Source organism: Lactuca serriola, chromosome 4 (genome assembly GCF_051521515.1).
Source record: "Lactuca serriola cultivar US96UC23 chromosome 4, Lser_US96UC23_V15, whole genome shotgun sequence".
Classification (NCBI taxonomy): Eukaryota; Viridiplantae; Streptophyta; class Magnoliopsida; order Asterales; family Asteraceae; genus Lactuca; species Lactuca serriola.
The window spans coordinates 52552862-52561845 of NC_136411.1; positions in this window are offsets into that span (position 1 = coordinate 52552862).

The following is an 8984-nucleotide window of genomic DNA, read 5'->3' on the forward strand; positions in this document are numbered from 1 at the left end:
CATTCATCTACCCATCTTTACCCATCATAATTATAGGTGTAAAATACATATACATTTTAAAACAAATAAAACATGTATATTTTTGTTCGTCTAGCATAGATATCTAGAACACAAACAATATGCACACATAACACGTAATTTATATTAAATACTGCATATCTATGTGTAAAATGAAAGTAGCTATGCACTCACCTGTTAAGGTGGTGATTCCGAACTCAGACAGCGCTTCGCTTCTATTAATTTGTTTTCCTTCGACGAAACTTAGTATCATTACCACTAGATTTTAGTCTAATATTTACCGTGACTAATTATTAGTCTTAGTATTATTATTATTATATAAGCGTTAAACAATATTTTCCAACCACTATATACAGATAGGGGCCAGACATAAAACACCGGAGGGCATGACCATTTTGGCATATAGCACTTCTGTAATCCAACAACCCTATGCGGCCCTTTAAACGAGATTCTCCGTACCGCGAGTAGTTAAAAAGATATTATAACAACACTTATATAAGTCATAATAATAGTCCAAATATTTATTATAAGTTTATAATAAAAATGCTAATATTAAATATAAGTTATACTTAATGTAGGGTAAACGTATCTCACTTACAATGAGTTTTGCTAAAATCCAAGCTCTGCGGGGGCAGAGCTTCCCGAGCCGAAAAGCTCTTTTTTCAGAGTCGTCGACCACTCTGGGGTTTTCTTCTAGCACCTTGAGGTTAGTAGGGCTTTAGGAGGGGTTGGGGGGATTAAAGAGAGAGAGAGAGAGAGAGAGAGAGAGAGATAGAGAGTAGAGAGAGAAAGATATGGCTAATGATGTGAGAAAAACAGATGGCTTCAGACCTCTATTTATAGGGTCAAGTTGCGGTCTATGTTGCGCGTACCTTTGGTGGTACGCTGGGCGTTCCTCGGAATGTTGCGTGTACGAGTGTACGTAACGCATACGATGGGTTACGTTTCCGACTTTGGATGGTGCATCGTGGCTTCTTCCGGACCGAGTAGACGAGACCGCGGAGCGTAATGCTATTATGTAGGGCGTATGCGAGGGCCAACTGTAATCATCCGGAGGCGACATCGTGGAGATCAATCAAGGGTCGAGATTTGGCCACGTCATCTCTCTCCTCGCAACAGCCCACCTCAAAAATTCTAAATTCCTTAACTTTCGCATACGACCTCCGTTTTCGACGTCTTTTATATCCACGTGTAGGTGGGACCGTACTCTAGAAATTTTGTTTAGACTCTGTCGGCTAATTTTTAATTTATTTTTAATGTTATATTTTTAACAGGCTGAGACAGGAAAAGTCTGTTAAAAATTCATAACTTCGTCATCCGACGTCCGTCTTCGTCCGTCTTTTTACCGTTGAGCTACTATTAACGAGATCTTCGATTCCCATTTAGGTTGTGTCGGCTAAAAATGGGCCGATCTAATACTCGAACTCTGGGCTGCATATTGTTATGCCGAATCTTAGAAAAATCATAACTTCCTCATACGAAGTCAGATTTGGACGTTCTTTTTGTGCAGGCTCTCGGTTTATCGTATACTACAACTTTCTATTAGATTGCTAAGTCTAAAAAGTACTTTATTGTAAACTCATTTTCTACGTCACACAGCGTCGTGCCGGTTTTGCTGCGAAACTTCGACTGGTCATAAATTTTTCGTTATAACTCAGATTTCAGCATTCTTTATATGTACGGAACCCTTGTGATATATACTACATCTTAGTTAAGGTTATTCATTCTAAATAATCTTCTATCAAAAAGTCATCTTTGATGCTTATTGTCTTTAAATTGACTAGCCCGAATTTGCGGGCGTTACAATTATCTCCCCCTTAGGATGATTACGTCCCGGAATCATAAACAGAACATGGCTTGTATAATGACTCTATATGTTATTGCTTCATCCTAGGTAATAACCATAACTTCTATGTTCCTTCAACTGAGTATCTAACTCTTAGACTTCTTGACTGCGGGCGGTACTCAATCTTGCACCCGCTCTTCATCCTAAGTTGGACTTTCAATCACAACCTTCGATTTAAAAATTGATCCTTATTGGAGACTCCTACATCTTCTTAAATATACTTAAATTAAAATAAGTTCTTTACTTCGATTATCATGACAAACCGATGGGTCATGTTCTAATGGCCTCATGTCGTATGATGCAACGCTTAGACTCAGGTCTTTTAGAGTCAAATTCCAGAATGGAATATACCTTCCTTCGTGTTCTAATGTGATATAATCACATTCTAGTATGCAACACTTCTAGCTACAAGCTTCTTACTTAAACAACGATTGCAATACTGATCGCTTCGATTATCTTTCATTTCGTTCTTTTGGCTTAAGTCAGATGTTACATCGATCTTGGTTCTGTAAACCACGTGACTAACTCATCTTAGTCGGACTCGATTTGTTATGCCCACTAGGGTCGGAATAATAATCATCTTTTTAGTCATTACCGAAACAATGGTAACGACATACATGAACAAAACGGGATCATTTACTAGCTTCTTGGTAACCTTGTGACTTTCCCTGATCCAAGTGTGAATCATGTGCTTCCGATAGTATAGGCCTCTATGTAAAAGAAAATTTTCAATTTTAGTTAGCCAAAACACTTTCCATAAACCATAAAATCTCAAATACAATTGTTTTCAAATTCCTAACAATAATAATATTATTTTAAATCATCAGAGTGTCCCATAAAAAATGCTTGAGAGAGAGTGCACGCTGCGTCATCAAGTCTTACCCTTTCCCTTAGGGCCAAATGTACCTGAAACAATTCCACAAACTTTAAGCTAATGCTTAGTGAGTTCCCCAGAGCATACCCCACACAATCCACATAAACACATAATCATATTAGCTATAAAAGCCACATATATCACAACAACCATGCATATAAACATATAAGGATGCCATGGGCTCCCCCACATGGTCTTACACAAAAGTGACATGGGCTCCCCCATGGTCTTTAACCGATAATCCATGGGCTCCCTCACATTGTCTTTCATCCAACTTTCATGGGCTCCCCTGTGGTCTTTAACTAACAAGCCATGGGTTCCCCAACATGGTCTTATATCCAAGTGTCATGGGCTCCCCCCATGGTCTTCCCTGCGAGTATCATATAATCACTAGCATTCCACTTAGCATATAGCTAACTATCATACCACATATCTCTACTTCAACTAGTGTATCACATATCACAAAATGGGTTGGCCTTGGTGCCTTAGACCCATTGGTATGGTGAGGAGACTCACCTCTCGGATGCTGAACTGACAAGCTAAGATCAGATAAATCCCACGCACTGCTCCAACTCAACTGCCTATAATCATCATGTGATTATATTGTCATAATCCTAAAATACCATAATCATCCTCAAAGTCAACCTTGGTCAACCCCAGTCAAATTCATGGTTAACAGTCCATGTTGACCTTAACTCGTCGAGTGCATCCAGCAACTCGTCGAGTTCTTCCATTGTAACACCCTGTTTATTAAATAAATAAATAGATAAAATTAATACGAATAGTAGCCGTAAAATCCACAAATTTAGTGGGTTGTTGGTTTTCGGAAACCAAATGTTATAATTTGGATTATTTGAGGGTTAAAGTGTAATTCGAGATTTATTTTGTAAAGATTTTTAGAAGACAAGGGGTGTTTGGTATCATTTGGACTTAATATGAAAGGATTTATGGAGGCAGGGGCTAAAGAGTAAATTTTGGACGTAAGTTGAAAAGGCTTTGTAGAGTAGGGGCCATTTGGTAATAAGGAATTTAGTTGAAAATAATTTGTAGAGGGAGGGGCTACATGGTAATTATTGGGGCTTAAGTTGAAAGGTTTTTGGATGGCTGGGGTTAAAAAGGTAAATTATAGACGTAGTTTAAGAGAAAAATGGAAAGGAGGGATTATTTTTGTCATTATGGAAATAAGTTTAAGGGGACCGGGTATATAAACCCATCACCCGTATGGGACCCTTAACCCTAACCCTAGGAAAGGATGCAGCCGCCACCACCACCCTATATGTCTCCCCACTGGCGCCGCCACCATGTTGTTTCCGATCAGCCACCGACGACAAGGACCACCGAACTTCCTCCGTTCTTCTTCTTCTCCTTCTTCAACCGCCACGTAAAGCTCTCATCTGCCACCCCTCCTATCCATTGTCAAGATCACAAATCGTTGATACCGGTGAAGCTATTCACTGTTGCTGCTTCGTTGCCGCCATCCTCCTTCCGTCCGCCGTCGCTTCGTCGATGCTACATCCCGATTCCATTGGCGCTGCCGCTATTCTCATCACCGGCGAAGCGAGAGTTCGAGCCCAACGTTGTGGCCGTTGGGAGAAACTGGTGGTGCTGGTACGTAACTTTTGTATCGCGAAACCTTCCTCTTCTTTTCGTTCCATACGTTGCCATTGCCAATAGTGTTGTTGTTGTCGTCGCCAAATGCCACTAGGTGGGTGGTTGGGGTGCATTTTGAAAATCATAAACATGTGTGTATTGTATGTGGTGTTTGATGGCTGGAAAACTGAGGAGATAACCACCATGGCCACCAGCCATGATGGTTGCCACCTTGCACCACCACCGACCTCCACAAGGGTGGTTGTGTGTGTGTGTGTTTATTTGGGTTTTGTGTTGTATGTCATAAACAGTGACTGAATCATCAAAGAAAACTCATAACCACCACCATGAGGTGGTGGCTACCGCCTCCTGCCGCCACCAGCCGCCGTGTTGGGTGGTGGTGGGCTTTTGCTTGTGTTAGATTGCTTTTAGGATGTTTGGACATAATTAGACTAGAACCATAACCACCACTGTGAGGTGGTGGCCATCGCCGTGAGCCACCGTTGACCTCCACTACCCGAGGTGGTAGTGGGTGGTGCCCAACTTATTTAACCCTAGTTGACCTAGTAAAAACCTAGTTGACCTAATGAAACCCTAATTGATCTAAAAACTTAACTAATGGGCTAATTGGATCGCGATCGGGTTGGAAACCCTAATTAGGGTTTAGAAAACCCTAATTTTGGATTTATTGGCTTGGGCTTATCGGGACCCGCGTTTTGGGCCACTGGAATTGAATTGAGAATTACACCCGATCACATCATATGATTTATCTAGTAGAGTGATGGACTTAATGGATTAAGTCCTTAATGTGTTAAGTAAGAAACACATAACCCTAATCATCATTTTATATGAAACCCCAATCTTGCCTGGGCCTTAAGTTGGGCCTTCCTATTGGGCTTTGGTGATTGGGCCAATAATGGGCCATCTAAGAACAAGCATATAGACTAGAATAATTTATTGGGCTTTAGGGTAAGGCCCATGTAAGGGGCTTGGGCCCAATTTGGAAAATTGGGCCATAGATAGGCCATAACTGGGCCTTGAGGATTATGATATATTAGACCATTGGAATACCAATGTTGGACTAGAATAAATGGTTGGGCCTTAGGGTAAGACCATGTAAAGGTTTGGGCCCAGTTTGGAAAATTGGGCCATATGTTGGGCTTTGATTGATAGTTTGACTTTTAGGCCTTTAGATTGGGCCTTGAGCTTGAATCAAGCTAAGATGGGGGTAAAGTAATCTTTTACCCCAAGCATGGGCTTATGGTTATTTATTGGAACCCAGTTACTAATTGGGTGTTATTTTGATGTTGACAGTTCAGGAATATGTCATCCAACAGCTAGAGTTTTGTCCATGGGACTTCAACAGTGCGAGGTGAGTTACCTTCTAGTAGAAGTGGGTCTAAGGCACCAAGGTCGGCCCACTAGTAAGAGTTATAGTAGAGATGATTGTCGTTGTGATAATTATCTGGTATGTTGCTACCTGTTATGATTATATGCTAGTATGCTATGATGTTATGTGATATGTGGTAAGAGGGGTAGGATAAACCCCAGTACTGGTCGATAGGGCCGAGGGGGCATACCACCACCCGGATAATCTAGGCAGTATATGATTATATATTTATGCACTAGGATGCTATGTGGTAGAGTAGGGGTGAAATAGTCCCTGATACTGGTCGAAAGGACCGAAGGGGTAGGACAACACCCTGATATGCTAGGCGAGGTACCGGTCGACAGGGTCGAAGATTTAGGCCAACACCCTGATATGCTAGGCAAGTTACCGGTCGACAGGACCGAAGGGGTAGACCAACACCCTGATATGCTAGGCATGTTATCGGTTGAAAGAGACCGAAGGGGTATCTGGTACCCGGATATGTTAGACAGTATGTGTTATGTATGGTATGTGGTATGATGGGGGAACTCACTAAGCTTCGTGCTTATAGTTTTAAGTTTTGGTTTCAGGTACTTCTTTTTCAAAGAAAAGGAGTCGGCTCAATCACAGTGCATCACATTACGTTTTCCGCATATGAGATCTTTGGGATTACACTCTAATATTGTTTTATGATAACATGTTTTGATTATTGACACTTTGGTTTTGACATGGGATGTTTTTATACTATTGGTTTTATTAATTATTAAACTAAAAATGAAATTTTTGGTCTTAAATTTTGGGATGTTACAAGTTGGTATCAGAGCCCTGGTTTGAGGGATTCGGACACACTCTTGGGTGTGTCTGGACTCAAATATGGGGTTTGAAAGATTTTTACAAGAAAATAATTTTCTAAAAAATTAAAATAAAGTGTTTTGATAAAGAACAAGGAGTGTGATGCGTGTAATCAGTCAAGCTCAAGTAAGTTTTCCCCAAGATACCCATACATGTTATGTTACGTTATATTATAATATGAATTGAGGATATGTGAATTACATGCTAGATTAGGGCTAAGAATCTCGGAAGGATGCCTTATATGCCTATTTTATGTGCTTGTAGACCTGCATGCTAGTACTGATCAGTCAGTGATAGGATGACCTGTTTAGGTTATGCCTAATTGTATGAGCCTTTGAATTGCATGTATATATTCCTGATTAGATGATAGAATGTTTTGATTGGAGTATGATGGTTAGATTTTCCACTGTCTGAATGTTGTTTGCTTTTTGCATTGTGGGGCTCCTAGTAATGTAAATTAGTTACTAAGTGAATATGTTAAGTCACATGGGACACATGCCGGATAATCTCAAAGTGATGGACTTGACCCTATTGCGCAACTCTTGTCAGAGTCCAACCGTTCTAGGGATGGGTCTCTTACTCGAAGGATTATCTGATCTTTGTTGCATGTGGCTATATTCATGAGGTAGCTAATTAACATTACTAGGAATCTTTCAGCAGCTGAGGACTGGGTGGGTTTGGGAACCTAGGAAAGCCTAGGATATGTTTCAGTGGGTTAGTAGTGAGGTTTAGTGAGACTTAGGTGCACCGGTTTGAGGAAGTGACTTGGAGGATTCGGGAGGGTTGCTGAGGAAAGTATGGATATGTGTGGAAGGTAGTATTGGAACCATACTACTGAAAGCACATAGAAACGACTATGGCCCCGTCGGTGACACACTACCGAAGCTGTGACACATGGAAGGTGTTGTGAATCTAGCTAAGCTCGTCCGATAGATCCAAGCAGTAAGCCACCTTGCCTACTCGGGCCGAAATCCTGAACGGGCCAATATATCGTGGCCCCAACTTGCCTCTCTTCCAAAACCTGATGACTCCCTTCTATGGCAACACCTTTAGTAACACAAAGTCCCCCACCTAGAACTCAAGATCAGATCACCGTCGGTCAACATAACTTTTTTGACGACTCTGTGCGACTCGTAGCCGGTCACAATCCTGCTGAATCAACTTGGTCGTCTTGAGCACCACCTCGGTGCTCCCCATGACCCGATGCCCTACCTCGCCCTAACAAACAGGGGTCCTACACCTCCGACCATACAACATTTCAAACGGTGGTAGGTCAATACTAGCATGATAACTATTATTGTATGAAAACTCTGCTTTCGGGAGGTATGTATCCCAACTCCCTCCAAAACCCAATATACATGCTCGAAGCATATCCTCAAGTGTCTGGATCGTCCTCTCACTCTGGCCATCTGTCTGGGGGTGGTACGCCGTGTTGAAATGGAACTGAGTGCCCAGTTCCTCGTGCAACTTCTTCCAGAATCTAGATGTAAATCGAACGTCTCTGTCAGATACTACCGACACTAGCCCCCGTGTCTAGCCACCACCTCTCGCACATAGATATCCACCAATTTATCAACGGATATACTCTCAGAGATCCGAATAGAGTGGGCACTCTTTTTCAACGTGACTACAATCACTCATATGGCATCCACGACCCTCTCTGTCCTTGGTAACTTCGTGATGAAGTCCATAGTAATCTCTTCCCACTTCCACATGGGAATAGGTAGCGGTTGAACCTTTCCATGCGGCTTATGATGTTCGGCCTTGATCTTCCTAAAGGTTAAGCACCGCTGTACGAACCAATCGATCTCCCGCTTCATGCAGGGCCACCAATAGCTCAGTCTCAAATCTTTATACATTTTCGTAGCCCCCGGATATATAGAAAACTTGGACCTATGTGCCTCCTCCAATATCTTCTTCCTTACCCCTCCAGTCACCAGTACCCACATCCGACCACACTTTGTCAGAAGACCTAGTCTATCCCGAACAAATAAGGGATACTATCCCCAAATCTGCTCTATCTTCCAATTCTCCTTCATCACACCCTCGACCTGAGCCTCCTTGATCAAATCCAACATGGAGATATTGTTGGAATAGTGTCTAAGGCTGCAACTATATTAGACAAGTATTTGACCCGGTTGTGCATGGTCCTTTTGGGTTGCCTTCAGCATAGCAACTTGATAGGATGATTTATTAAGAGAGAGTAAATATTATTAATATATTATGAGAATAATATAATGAATAATAAATTTGTTAATATAAGTCATAGAATTAATTAGAATTAATTTGGTGACTTAAAGAGATTAATTAAATAAAGGGGTATAAAGTGTCAATTGTTTGATAGTTAAACTTTAGACTGTAAATCCATTGGATATGCTTTGGACGAATTCTATGAGATATAGGATAGCTAAAAATCGTCCAAAGGCTTATCTATG